The sequence below is a fragment of the Mytilus galloprovincialis genome, chromosome 7 (assembly GCF_965363235.1).
Source record: "Mytilus galloprovincialis chromosome 7, xbMytGall1.hap1.1, whole genome shotgun sequence".
NCBI classification, from domain to species: Eukaryota; Metazoa; Mollusca; class Bivalvia; order Mytilida; family Mytilidae; genus Mytilus; species Mytilus galloprovincialis.
This window is the reverse complement of record NC_134844.1, coordinates 18,563,371-18,578,462: the sequence shown is the minus strand read 5'-3', so window position 1 is coordinate 18,578,462 and position 15,092 is coordinate 18,563,371.

Sequence of the window (15,092 nt, the reverse complement as noted above, 5' to 3'; positions counted from 1 at the left end):
AGAAAATAAGACGTGCTTCAAATGCAAAGATTACCATGTGTATCTTTTTTTACAGTAGAGGGTTCAATTTTTAAAATGAATTTGCCAAAAGACATGCGGTGCACAGCCTTCAACTGCTCGACAAAAGATTTTTTGTTTGTTTCTGGGATTCTTTTAATGACATATAATAAATACACATTTTTAAAAATGTCAAAAAATTGCATGTACACCCAATGATATTATATCGTCTTTCATTTTGTCGTGCAAATAAAATAACAGAAATATTTTGAAAATATCATTCGAATAAACTAGTGAAGGTGAGCTCCAGCAAAGTAGATCCTTAAAATAGTATTGTACGAAAAGCGTATCACAAGGCGGAACGTTGTCAATTTGTATATATACAGAAATGTTATTCATACAGTCAGGATTCTACTTCTTCAAAATTATCTCCCCATTACGCCAGTTCATGCTCACAGTCGTAGAAATGGAAGCCATTGTAGGGATGACGCTCTGCCAATTTTGCTCTTGAAAACTGATAAATTTATCCACATAGCACCATTACGATCGATCGTTATATGTCAGTTATATTTTAAAATACAAATGTATCTATCTACTAGCTAACGAGCATTAGTTAATGATCTTGTCTGCATTGATTCAACTTAAAAATATTGTCTGTTTGGATGTCAGATGGAATTTTTGAAAATTTTTAAGCATTTAAAAAAATTCTAATTAAATATTTCGTGGAAGGGCAGACTAAACATTTTCAGTGGTTGAAGATTATAAACCCTAGTTATCACACACACATTTTCATCATCCAAATTAAAAGACTGTCGTCAAGTACTATTAGAAAAAATAGCTATTCGAACACACCTACTCTGTTTTTGTGATTCATTAGATGGGTATCTCAATTGACCCATATATTTCATCTTTTCGTACTGTCATTTTTTTACGTTATAAAGTCAACCTGTAGCTTTGATATATAATAATGATAGAATCTGAAGCGAGATGCTATATCAAATACTCTTGCTTTGTACGTTTTAAAGACAAAATATACACCCCAAACATGCCCTAACATAAAAAGGTGCACTCGATTTTTTTTTTCGATACAATCGTTACCTGTTTTGGGGAATTTTTTCTTGATTCACATAATGGAAGGGCAGACACGAAAATTTCTGAACTAAAAGATTGATATGTTCTCCGTCCGTGATAAAAAAAAATCGGAGGTTATGCATTTTCTACATCCAACTTATAGATATCATATAAAAAAAAAAAGAAGATGTGGTATTATTGCCAATGAGACAGCTATCCAGAAAAGACCAAAATGACACAAACATTAACAACTATAGGTAACCGTAAGGCCTTCAACAATGAGCAAAGCCCATACCGCATAGTCAGCTATAAAAGGCCCCGATAAGAACCATGTGGTCGACTTGATATCTTATTGTTTTGCATTACTATGTAATAGATACATTGAAAACTTATGCAAATGGTGTTTTTAAAATAAGAAAATTGTCGTTTTATTTGTTTCTATTAACTTTTTAAAATTTTGTTACTATATCAAACATTACAGTTAACTTTTATCGCTTTCTCGATAAACACAGAGCTTCGATTCTTTTGTTCTATTTCAAAAGTGTTTCCGCCTGCATATATCAAGACAAATTAAGATTTTAATCTGCTTCCTTTGGACCCATACACATGGGCTCGATTACCAAATATTCGTATGTATAATTAATGTTTTTAATGCTCCATTTATTGGCATTATGTTTTTCTGGTCTGTGCGTACGTTCGTCCGTTCGTCTGTTTGTTTGTCCGTTTGTCCAGCTTCAAGTTAAATAAAATTGAAACTTAGTACACATTTTCCCTATGGAATGATCTTTTTAATTCTAATGCCAAATTACAGTTTTATCCCATTTTCATAGTCCACTAAACATAGAAAATGATAGTGTAGATGAGGCATCCGCGTACTATCGTCGTATCGCTGTAAATTTGTGTTAAAATTTTAACGTCGATATCAATACATATTTCATTGTTTACGAAAAATATGCAATTTACTATCATTGTTATAAATCCTAAATATGGCCAATTATATTATAGTTTAAAAAAAGAAATTTATGAAACATATTTATATCCGCTAACCGAGCCCCTATTGAGATCGACAAACTCAACAAAAAATCTTTGAATACAATACGGATATTTCTTAGAATTGATGGTCATCCTATAAAAGTTACGGTCGTCCTATATAAATTACAGTCAGTCTTTACACATTACGGTCATCCTTTACAAGTTACGGTCATCTTTTTACCAATCACGGTCATCCTTGTTTTCTGTTACGGTCATCTTGAAAATATTTTGATTATGATTTACGGTCATCTTAACGATTTTTTCAAATCGAATTTCCCGTTTCATGCACATTTTTCGGAAGTAATTAGTGATTTTCGAGTGATTCTTTTATAAATTTACATCGTTTCAGTGTATGATTTGTAAAGAAAATGATATAGAAACACTTTAACAGACAATACAGAAACTGACCTAATTTTTCATCCGACATCTTGGGATGACCGTGAATGCAGTTACGGTCATCAGCTTTACCCCAGTGATTAATTCGTATTTTTAAATGAGCTGGAGTTGTGCAGGCAATAAAATAGTACGGCGGCTTTGTGAAAAATTGTGCACATCCTGCTACAAGCATGAAATTTGGCATAGACCTTCCTCATCTATTACTCTTTTATTTCAGATAGGGAGGCATTTGAAAAAAAATGTAGCACTTCCGGTAAAATCCAAAATGGCGGACTTTATACTTAAATCAGCCCAATATCGAAGGCTAGTATGTGAAAAGGTTTTATAATCATACTACTATCATAATGTTTGGTACAAACCTTTGTTTTTTACTACTTTTGGATATATTATATAGATTAGATGTTTTGAAAAACCCTACTTCCGGTAAAATCTAATATGGCTGACATTGTACTAAAATAAGCTCATTTTTTAGGGAGATTAATTGAAATATGTTTAAACATATTGCTACTATCATTACATTGTGAAGGAACCATTTCTTTGGTGCTTCTCATGGATACAATTTATATGACATATTTCTTTAAAACCCTTACTTCCAAAATGGCGGACATAGAAATATCAATTTCTTTTTTTATATATTCAACTTTTTTCAAAATGTAAAGAAAATGTTGTTTATTGTGCTGGCTTTAAGTTATCGTCAAAACCACTTATTCTATTCTGCTGTAAATGTATAAATACAAAGTTATCACTTCCGGTAAAAAAAAAAAACAATCTGGCGTAAATTTCAAAGATGAGTCCTCAATCCATATCTTCGATGTAGAGTTTTGGATAGATTGATTAAAACAAAATAAAATTACTTAAGTACTAAAACATTTTTAAAACTGCTACTACAATTCGGCCAAAAAGACATGTTCATTCACGATCACCACCTCATGCACACAAAGCAGTCTACGGGAGACACGATTTTTCACATCATCCTTTCTTACATCCCCATGTACATGCTTCTGACAAAATGATGAGGCCTCAGAAAGAGTTTTTTTTAAAGGGATCCTCTTTGTCCCTTCGCCATCCATTAGCGCCTGGACTGGGTAGCATAAGAGCCAATTCCAAGCTCGTCCCCCTAAATACCTGCCTTAGTATATTGCACGTTTTACATGCTGGAAAAGACTAGATCAAGTTGAGGGAATAGCCTCAATTAGCCTTCCCTTTTGTGCAAATAGTTATTTTCTCGCTTTGTTAACCATGTTAGCCCCATCTGATAAGTTTGTGTGATCTTACAGTAAAACCCCGGTAATTTCGGTTGATCAATCATCATTCTTTATGTTAAAGTCACATTTTCAAATGCCATCAATGTCTCACACGCAGTCTTTTTTCTTTTCAAGCAAATTAGAACTGTATCACAACTGGTAAAGGCATGGAACACAAAAAGTGTGTGTGATCACTCATTGCCTAGTGCATTTGAAAGGTCATTGATAGATATTAATTCAAAGACTTTTGCCCTCCCAAACACAATCCGTAGTGCGTCTACCCTTATGTCACGGAGAAGCGAAACAGTAATGACAGCATCATCAGTAACGACTGTTCGAATCATGACTCGTTTAAGTTCGTGTTTCACTGCATCAGTTACATGCACCATGATTCTAGTGTCTGCCTCTTAATGTGAATATAGTGCTAAACTTGAAATATATAACGTGGTGGATAAGATAGAATATCCTGAACATTTGTTGCTACAACTACCATACGCATCTGAGAATTCATCCACTCGTGTTACAGTTTTAAGGTATTTTATTGAGGTAAGGACATAATACCCAAACGGCATACTCGTCAGCCCGCAAATACATGTTTATTTACAATTGGAGAGCTGATTTTCCACATTTACAGAGACTGGTATTGTTTCTTACATCCATAATGTACAAGCTCCTGATAAGATGAAGAGGCCTCACTAAGAGTTCAAAAGGGTTCCCATGGATCATATTTGTTCCTTCGCCAAGCGTCTGGACTAGTAACCAATTCCAAGCTTGTTACTCATTCATAGCTGCCATGGTATATTGCACGCTTTATATGCTGAAAAAGACTAGACCGAGTCGTGGGAATAGCCTCAATAAGTCTTTCCTCTCCCAAAAACGCATGTTTTCTTGCTTTGTACTCATTCTAAATGCTTAAGTCACATCTTCAAACGCCACCCATGTCACCAACGCAGTTCCTTTTCCAGCAAACGTGTAATCTCTCAATGCCTATTGCATTTGAAAGGTCATGTATAGATATATATCTAAAGTGTTTCCCAATTCCAAATGCAAACCAAAGTTCGTCTGCCCCTATGTCACGGAATAGCGAAACAGCAATGACATCAGTATCGACTGTTCCATGGTGCTAAACTTGAAACATCATCAAGTGGTGGATAACACTGAACATCCTGAGCATTTGTTGCTACAACTACCTTTTCCTCAAAATCTTATTGAGCAAGCTGCTGTGAATGAAAACTAAAAATTTCTTTCTTATTGTCGTCATCTCTCATCTCTCAGAACACTTTGCCAATTTTGAGGAATTTGTTTTGACCCTGGATTCGTCTGTGTATTCTCTTTCCCAAAAATGTAGCTCTTGCTTCTTGTAGCAGCCTTCAAACTACCAGTATTGTCTATGTACGCATCTGAGACTACATCCACTATTGTTACAGTTTCAAGGTGTTTCCTAACGAGTATGCTGATTAGTATGTCCTCTCCTTAATAAAATACCTTGAAACTGTAACAAGAGTGGATGAAATTTTTGATGAGTATGGTAGTTGCAGCAACAAATGCTCAGGATTTTCAGTGTTATCCACCACGTGATGTATTTCAAATTTAGCACCATGTTCACATTAAGAGGCTGACACTAGAATCATGGTGCATGTGTCTGATGCAGTGAAACACGAACTTAAACGAATCATGATTCGAACAGTCGTTACTGATGATGCTGTCATTACTGTTTCGCTATTCCGTGACATAGGGGTATACGAACTATGGATTGTGTTTGGGAAGGCAAAACACTTTGGATTACTATCTATCAATGGTCTTTCAAATGTACTATGCAATAAGTGATCACACACACTTATTGTGATCAATGCCTTTACCGGTTGTGATACGGTTCTCTCTATGCTTGGAAAGAAAAAAAGACTGCGTGGGAGTCATTGATGGCATTTGAAGATGTGACTTTAACATAAAGAATGATGATTGATCAACCGAAATTACCGAGGTTTTACTGTAAGATCACACAAACTTATCAGATGGGGCTAACATGGTTAACGAAGCCAGAAAATAACTATTTGCACAAAAGGGAAGGCTAATTGAGGCTATTTCCTCAACTTGGTCTACTCTTTTCCAGCATGTAAAACGTGCAATATACTAGGGAAGGTGTTTAGAGGGACGAGCATTGGATTGGCTCTTATGCTACCCAGTCCAGTCGCTAATGGATGGCGAAGAGACAAAGAGGATCCCTTTTAAAAAAACTCTTTCTGAGGCCTCATCATTTTGTCAAAAGCTTGTACATTGTGGATGTAAGAAAGGATGTCTCGGTCGTTGTTAATGTGGAAAATCGGGTCTCCAGTGCACTGGTTTGTGTGCATGTGGTAGGGACTGTGAATAAACATGTATTTTTGGCCATGGCCAAATAGTAGTAATTTTAAAAATGTTTTAGTATTATACTGATTTTTTTTAATCAATCTATCCAAAACTCTACATCGAAGAAATGGATTGAGTACTCATCTTTGAAATTTACGCCATATTTTTTACCGGAAGTGTCAACTTTGTATTTAAACATTTACAACAGAATAGAATTAGGGGTTTTGAGAATAACTTAAAGCCAAAATATTAATGACCAGCACAAAAAAACAACATTTTCTTCACATTTTGAAAAAAAGTTGAATATTTAGATAATGAATTGACATTTCTATGTCCGCCATTTTGAATATTACCGGAAGTAGGGGTTTTAAAGACAGATTTTTTATACATTGTATCCATTAGAAACACCAAAGAAAGGTTCCTGCACAATGTATTGATAGTAGCAATACGTTTTAACACATTCAATTACCCTCCCTAAAAATAAGCTTATTTTAGTACAATGTCCGCCATGTTGGAATTTACCGGAAGTAAGATGTTTTCAGATATCTAAACAATATAATATATCCAAAAGTAGTACAAAACAAAGATTTGTACCAAATATTACGGTTGTAGCATGATAATAACACCTTTTCAAATTCTAGCCTTTGATATTGGCTGATTTAAGTATGAAGTCCGCCATTTTGGATTTTACCGGAAGTGAGACATTTTTTTTCAAATGCCTCCCTATCTGAAATAAAGAGTAATAGTTGAGGAAGGTCTATGCCAAATTTCATGCTTGTAGCAGGATGTGCACAATTCGTCTGATATATGCTTGTAACCGCCGGACTAAAATATCTATAATCTAGCTAAATGTTTTAGTCTTCTTCCTATTTTAGTACTCAATATATATACATGGTCTAAATTTAAGCGATTTCTGTAATTTAGTTCTTTTTTTATTTCGATATTACCTTTTTTTCTCCTATAAGTTCAACAGAAAAAAATTACCTAAACAAAAATGCATGCTTCTTTTGAAGGCAGATTGTGAGCTTAAATGAACGGTGACCCCATATTTTTATTTTATTTTTCTATTAGGTATAGGATAAAGTTTATTTATAGAAAAAAATAGCGAAATCCTATATTAGAAAAAAAAGAAATTTATACACGCGAGCCCCCTTAAATTCGTTAATCTATAATGTATGTTCAGTTTTAGGCTTTTCATCACCCGGTCCTTTGGACATTTACCTATATTACATTATGGTCCAATATATTCAAAGTGTATTCAGCTATCAATTTTGAAGACATATTGCACTCATATAAAATGATTTATTTGTATTGGTTTTTTTTATTGTTTAGGCAAAATATGCTCCTTACTTGATCTCTGTTGGAGAGTTGTTTCATTTGCAATTACACCGCATCTTCTTAATTTATATTCTAATTAAATTTAGTCCAGAAAAAAGGCCCTGAAAAGGACTAAATATTAAAAAAACAAGAATGTGTCCACAGTACACGGATGCCCCACTCGCACTGTCATTTTCTATGTTAAATGTACCGTGAAATTGGGATAAAAACTCTAATTTGGCATTAAATTTAATACGGACGAACGAAAATAGGGCATTAAAACACCTTGCTCATTATCATTTAGCACACAACTAATTCAAAGAGAATTTGATTAATTGGATTTTCTAAACTTTCATTTTTCAAAGATAACACGGCATAATTATCTAGTTTTGACTTTAGGAAACTGACACTTTTTATTATCTTCATCGATGTAGGAAGGAGCTTGTTTTTTGCTTCACGTCCAGTGGCAAATATTTAATAAATATCCAATGGAGGAGTACAAATATATCTAATAAAAACGCAGACAAAGTTGTACTTTGACAAGGATGAAGGGCAAGACATTGATTGTATTTGTATTTATATATTGTATGTTTCTATGTAAACTTGTACTTAGTTTCTCAGAGAATAAAATATCTGTCTATCTAACATGCATAGAGCATACCACTTTCCATACATGAAGCATCAGGTTTACTGTCCAAATGACAGGAAATTTTGTGTGAGCGTATATACATCAAAATAAGTCAAACGGATACCGGTCAAACGGATGACCTATATACATTGTTTTGTATCATATGTAAGGGAGGTCGTACCCAGCACAGAGACACTGGGATTATTTGAAAACACCTTGATCCTCCTGGTCCAAGTGGATAAGTTTGAAGGCCATCTAATGCCCTTCAACATCCGTATAACATGTTTGATCGCCCTTGTGCATTCGACTTCATTGTAGTTTATGAATCGACTCCTGCAATACCCGTAAATTGTGTCGTAGGCATTTGATTTTTGACATTTGTCCTAAAATCATAATTATAAGTTCAAACCACACTGACGAGAACGTCTATTCCATTTTTGGGGAAGGAATCATATATAATCTTGCTTTACAATTAGATAAATGAAAATAAATATTTTGCCCAAAAAATGAAAGAAAATAGTTACAAAATTAAAAATAAAACAATTTAGCACAGGTGAAAACTAATATTTATATCATTTATATCACAAAGAATGCCTCATTACCAAAACCCATAAATGAGTGAAATCTTTGAAGACGTCATTCATTCTTTTTTGAATTAATTTCTTGCAGGAGAGCGAACAATTAAAAGTTTATTTGAAGAAAAAAAAAGACATTGGTTCTTTTAAAATATTTATAATCTTGACTGGATGTTTTTGAAAATATAAGGTTTTTTTTGGTTATTGTTGAAGAAAAAAGTTCGACTAGAGAAATAATTATTATACCTCTCTCTTACATATGATGCCAGATATAGATTAAGCTTGAATTAATGAAACGTACAATATTTATAGTTGTCAATGCAGAAGGTTTTAACAACTATAGGTCACCGTACGGCCTTCAACAATGAAAAAAGCCCATACCGCATAGTCAGCTACAAAAGGCCTCGATATGAATCGCACATTTTGATATAATCCTTGACCAATGATGTCGGAATTATGCGAACCCTACAGACAAGATTATCGTGGGATCGAAAACAGAATCAAAGTACTGAAGTACTGAACATAGGATCACCGCAAGTTCTTTTGGGTGGTCACAAAAAAATAACATCTCTATACCTGAAAGTGAGGTGAAGGTACATAGATATAAAAAAAATCTGAGACAAGTTCGTGCGTTGATGATGAATAAATGAGTGGGATTTCAACCAAATCGTAGTAACTATTACAGTGTAGTGATACATAGACAATAACTGTTTAGTGTCTTTAAATATCAGCTGTATTTGTACGAGGCTAGGAAACAAGGTGTATGCGAGCTTTCAGCGAGCTATTACACCTGTTTCGAGCCGAGTACAAATACAGCTGATATTTAAAGACACTAAACAGTTATTGTCTTTATCCTGCAATTAATTCTGTATATTATTTGTGTTTTGAAAGATATAAAAACACATGTTTTGCATTTATTTTCGATTTGAAATCCCTTGAGGCCCGTGTAGTAATACGATACAATAATCACACATTCAGCTGAAGACGGGTTCGCAAAAAAAGATTCTCGAATGGTCAACAACAATACATCGCTCAAGGTGAATAATTATCTATTTCAACATAAGAACTAATTTCAACAGTAAAAACAAATAACAAAACATTGTCCAATTTGAAACAAGAGTGTACGAGTTGTCCTACGCTTCAGACTTGAAATTCACTAAACATGCATGCTGAAATTGACATGGTTGTTTTTGTTACACAATCATAAACATTTAAAAGTTTTGAAATCGATAGTTGTCATCGTAGAAAATACTGCTGTTCATGTGTGTATGTTATCAGAAAATTTGTGTGATTCTTATTGCTCTAAAGAAATGTTTGAAAACAAACAGAACGTATAAAAGTAATCGGTAATTCGCAAAAAATACGTCATTGGAATGCTCCTGCAATACACAGTCCTACACATTCTGAGGTCACGCAGGTTCATACAATACTCTATCCGGCAGTGGGCGGAGCTTCAAACCGATATCTGTATAGTATACAGCATAGCGATATCTGTAGGGCTGTATCTGTATAGTAGAGGGGGAGGACAGGGGGGTACCCTTCTCCCTTCTCCCATCCCTCTTCTCCTTTCTCCTACCCCCGTTCTCCTTTCTCCCATTAGAATAAAACATCTCCTTTTGAGATATTTTTTCTTGAAATATTAGAAAAATTTTTAAAAGGAGAGATATTTTATTTTTTCTCCTTTCTCCAACTTTTTCTCCTTTCTCCTACCCCCTTTCTCCCTGTCTCCCTTACCCCTGTCCTCACCCTCATAGTAGAACACCCAATTGCAGGATAAAAATTAGTATGCTCTGGTTTAGTTTAAACATATTTATTTATAGTGGATTGGGAAACAAGTTTTGCAACTTATATTAATCCCTGTTTTGATCAAACCCTCAAGATGTACTCTGGTTTGTTGTTATATCTATAATACTAAAATTACGAGGTCCAATTTGTCAGCCGTCATCACGTAAAAACGACGAATCAAAGAATTCAACTTTATATATAACTAATATAGTACAAAGGTGTAGATTAAAAATTACACCACTCCAGGCCCTTTTGTTTTCCACGTAATTATTATTGCCAATAATTAAGAAGTTCCGGGTCGAGTCCGATACCGATACCAATAGTATATTCACCTGTTACCTATTACCTTATCTGTACGTTCCGCATCTGACAGGCGCACCACCAAACGGTGTATTTAGGATTAATATGCTATATACACGGGTCATAATCATAGGGTTGACACTACTAAATTTAATCATTTAATCAGTAAGACTTTCTAAGATAACAATACGAATACTAAAAATCTGGACTAAAAATAAGGCGTATAGGTACAGTTTTCAATTTGTTAGCGGGCATGGCGTAAAACAGTGAATCAAAGAATTCAACTTTATTTATAACTAATATAGGACAATGCTGTTGATTAAAAAATACTCCATTCCAATTAATATTACCAATAATTGATAAGTTCCAGTTCGACGGGTTCAAACAGAAAGATTTGAAAGCAGAGAAAACTGTGTATCTTATAATCGGCATGACTTTATCAGATGACAATACTAATTCTAAAATAAGGCTTGCGCATAGTTATATACTTTAATTCAGTCACGGACCCGCGATATCACGGGTGTGTTCTAGTATTATATAAATATTTGTAAATTACATTTACATAGATATAGGAAGATGTTGTATGAGTGCCAATAAGACAACTCTCCATCCAAGTAACAATTTATAAAAGTAAACCATTATAGGTCAAGGTGCGGCTTTTATATAGTTTCATCTTTTGTATACATTTTTTGTATCTTTCTATTCTACTATTCTAATAATAGTGCAGTGCAAGCGCATGGTGGACACCCTTCTGTTATAATTCGGTTTTTCTAATAGATTGGATTTAAGCAGGCATTCATATTTCCCACAAAACTTTCTTGGAATATTCTTCATCATGCGTAAACACAAATTTTCGGTATTCTTGATTTGTTATAATTGATATATATATATATATATATATATATATATATATCCCACGACAAAACATTTTCGAACTATTTATCTATGTTCTTAAAAATAATTTTCATGAATATTTATTGATGAAATTGATGTATTACAAGCGATAAGGAATGTTGTTTTCTGTTTAGTTATCAGTCAATGACGATAGCCACGTGGGTATATATATAGAAATGTTTGTGGCAACAATACACTGAAATGCCATAACGGTCATTCGATGTAAAAAAATCCTATTAGCACCATTTACTTGAATGTACTTTTTGTGGTTTTCTTAATACTCAGCGGCATACGTTTTATATTCTTTAAACCGAGAAAATAAAAACAAAAACATAATACCATTGGTAGGTTTTGCATCCGAGTTGACCGACAGGAATAAAGGGCGAAACAGTTATAAAAAATAGCGTATGGGGATAAGAGGAGACATTTTTTTGAATAGGCAACTTTCAGACCACTCGTGCAGGCTGTGAACGCTATTATCTTCACAAGGGGCACATGACGTTTGCGCTTTTTTACCTGTAAATCGATAGAACATTTGCGCTTTAAATTTTGATAAACCTGTGTCGTGCAAAATGTCAAAAAAATATGTCGAGTGGTCACATCGGCTATGACATGTCCATGATGGGTACACAACAGAAAAAAAGAATTGTAATTGTACGTCATGGGTCTGTCGCAAGTCGGTCGTGCGACAGTCGTACGACAATCGTGAGTTGTTTAGGTCTATTTCCCAGGTTTTCATGTCATGGAATGCGCGTGTTACTGTCGTGTTACTGTCGTACACCTGTCGCACAGCAGTCGTGGGTCACTCGCGCGTTTGGCTCCGACCTACTTGTATATAAGGAAGGCCCGATTCATTGCGTGCCATTTGCCATTTGCTTTCAATATTGTTCAGTGTTATTATAAGTTCGGTCCAAGTAAACGACGTTTTTCGTATTAGTTTATATTATAAATATTCCGCGAATTTAAACCAGGATGCCCCCGAAAAGAAAAATTAACAAAAGAAAGGTGGTAGCAGTAAACGTGGATGATGTTGACCAGACGGAGGACCCCCTACCATAAGCTGAAGCATATGAAGATTCGGAAACTACTGGAGACGTCACTGGGGTTGGGGACGAAAATATGTTGCACGTCGAACGTACAACTGTCGTACGACAGACAATCTATGTTGTGCGAGCATCGTACGAAATTTGGTATTCGTGAGACAATCGTGCGACTGTATCACGAGTGTCTTGCGACAGTCGTGAGATTGTCGTGCGACAGCCGTACGATTGTTAAATATTAAAATGGTTTATTTTGGTACCCACAACAATGTGTTTATCGTGCGACAGTCGCACGGCTGTGGTAAGACACTCTCACGACAGCCACAAGACAGTGACACGACAAAAAAATCGTAGAGCAAAAAAGGTGCATGTCCAATTTTTGTCCCACGACACACGACAGCGCAACGATGCTCAAAATATCGTGCGACAGTCGATCACAGATGACCCACGATTGGACAAAAATTCCTGTCGTGGCGCTGCATAGATGTGTCGTGGGTTCGTTGTGACCAGGGCTTAAGGGAAAACAAATATATATATCATGATGGATTTTTATATTGTTTTGATCAAACCCTCAAAAGTAGAGACCTTTCATAGAGATGTACCCTGAAAAATTGTAATGCTAGAATTAAAACGGACAATGGAACTACTAATAGTTTGAGTCAGAAAAATGAACATAATAAAAAATAATTCGTGCTGGATTGAAATATGTAAAAAAAATGTTGGTGAGGATTATTTGCATCCTAGTGATTTACTGTCTGTATCAAAGGTTATGAGTAAGAAGAAAATCTCAACCGAATTTTCTTAAGTCGAGAGAAGATGTTCACACTCTCTTTGAAGGTTATCCCTTACAGACCTCAAAATCCTAAACATTTCTCTGACAGGTCAAACCTGCCGGTCTCAAACCTTGATAAAACAGAAGGGAAGTCTTAAACACCAAATATTGCAAAAGCGCAAATGTCCTACGTAAAAAGCGCAAATTTCCTTTTTTAAAAAGAGCAAATGTCCTACGTAAAAAGCGCAAATTTCCTTTTGTAAAAAGCGCAAATGTCCTATGATTTGAAGCGCAAGTGTCCAAAATACAAAGCGCAAATATCCTATGAAAAAGCGCAAACGTCCCGCGCCGATCACAAGCCTATTAAATCAAATAAAACATATAAAAATAGTTAAATGAACAAATCAAACCGAAACAAGATGTAGTCTTGATTGATTGTTTGTTTTCGACTGAGGTTTGAGAATGCACAACCCCTGGAAAAAGTTAACTCTATTATTATAAAAATGTAAAAAAACTCTTTGACCATTGTAGTGTCGAGTTGATTTATAAACCAATGAAAACACACGACATATCAATTACGTCTAATGTGCATACTAACGCACCCGTTAACAGCACACCCGTTATCACAATGTTAACGGAAACGTTTGTGAATACCACGTTAAATTTTAACGGACGTACCCGTTAACGTCCCCGTTAAGTTAACGGGTCCGTTAGTTAACGGATGCTTCGTGAATAAGCTCCCAGGGCTGACGTTTTCTATCTGAATTTTCTTTAAAAAAAAAGATTGCTAATCACAAGTAAACGATTTCAAGCACGGCTTTCCTTTGGGGTTTAGTTGATGCCAATGTAATTGAATTTGATGCCAATGTAATTAGGAATATATGATTCAAAGTTGGTCGCTGTTATCTTTCATTTGATTTTAGCAATTAACTGCACTATATCCCACGTTACGGCAACACTGAATGCGACATATCGCAGGGTCTTTGTGGTAGATTGTTTGCTGTGCAATCTCTTTTGCTTTGTGTGTGTCTCTTTTGTAAGCTGTTTTTTTTGTCTTTTGTCTTCTTCTTTTTGGGGTTGTATATCTTCTATCTTTCTTCCAACTATTGGTTTTATTTGAGCCCCGGAACAATCTCACTGTTTCGATTGGTATACATGCACTGTTTCGCTTGGTGTACATTTTTCATACAAATTGCAGATTATTTAAATCCAAAAGTAGAAGGCACGAATCTGGACAATGACAAATTCAGAATTATTGTTTGCTGTAATTTTTTATGATGATTTGGACACAAACAATTACCACTAATACGTTAATTCCAAGTAAGTTTTTAATACAGTTTTTAATACAAACATACATACATAATTTTCAAAATAGAATTCTATAGACGCAACGTCAGATATTGCTACCATTTAGCATAACAGAAAAATGACGTTAACTTGGAAACTATAAAATTTTTCCTGCTTTCCTTATTGGGTAAATGCAAAGTATAACACACAAGTAGAAATTTAATGAGATTCCAATCCAATATGATTTTATAATTTACATAGGATATCAATTTTTACTGCTAGTAATTATGTGTTTTTTGGAAATATAGCTGCATTATATATCCAACACAAGTATGATTTTATTCAAGCAGTTGTTCAAGAGACAATACAATGGCTTAATATTTATGATACTGAAGTTTTCTTACTTTT